Here is a 923-nt window from a genome sequence, read left to right on the forward strand (position 1 = left end):
CTAGACTCTAATACCCATAAAAACACACATATGACTTAGAGGATGAACTTAAAATTAGCCCAACAGAGTGCATTACACAGCGTCTCGTCTACACAAGGATATCTTTCCCCCAATCATTGATTCAGTTGCAAGGCAGACGTCCAACTCAGATTACACCGCAGCATGAGATCATTGCAGATTGCAGTCTACCCTACCTCGCAATGCTTGCTGTTGGGGTAGACGTGCAGTAATATCATTATGATTTTAATTATAATTGAATAGTCTTATAACATGTCCTTTGGGATTCACGAAATGTGTAGACGAACAATAATGCATAAATAAATTTTGTGGTGATTAATAACAGGATAAAAAGGATAATAATGTAACTGACTTGTGAAATTTTTTCGTATGAAAGTCCGATCCAGTATATTTCCTTCTGAAATGCAAGACGCAGAGATAATTCAGTAATTAGAATTATATCAAGACAAACTCAAGGAGAGGATGCGGTGGCGCGCAGGAGAGAAGGATTGAAATCTGAGTGGAAGAAGGAAGGTGGATGGACGTCTCGTGTGGTTGACAGACGATACAGGTGTGTGACGAAGAAGGAAACGGGGGGGGGGGGGAAAGGGGAGGAAGAGAAAGGGGAGGAATGAGAAAGGGGAGAAGAAGGAAGTGTAAAACTATTTTGGAATAAAGAGTGAGAGTGTAGAAGTGAAAAAATGAGAAGGGCAAAGGAAAAAGAAGAAGATATGTGTCTCAGGGCAGAGAGGAAATTGTTAAGAGAAGAGTGGAAAAAAGATACATACCCACACTTACTCTTAGGGGCGCGTGTGTATGTGTTTGCTAATTTATATTTATAAAACATCTCCCTGTCTCTCTCTCTTGTATACGAGACAAACATATCTCTTCAGCCTTATACCCTCCCACACACCAAACGTACTAAA

General features: G+C 40.3%; 1 protein-coding gene across 1 annotated transcript in view; it reads left to right on the forward strand.

Moving 5' to 3' along the window:
• The window catches only part of LOC119588719 (chorion peroxidase-like), a 10,148-nt gene that overhangs the window by 2,087 nt on the left and 7,138 nt on the right, over positions 1-923 (forward strand). The gene's annotated exons all lie outside the window — the stretch shown is intronic.

Source organism: Penaeus monodon, chromosome 24, assembly GCF_015228065.2.
Source record: "Penaeus monodon isolate SGIC_2016 chromosome 24, NSTDA_Pmon_1, whole genome shotgun sequence".
Classification (NCBI taxonomy): Eukaryota; Metazoa; Arthropoda; class Malacostraca; order Decapoda; family Penaeidae; genus Penaeus; species Penaeus monodon.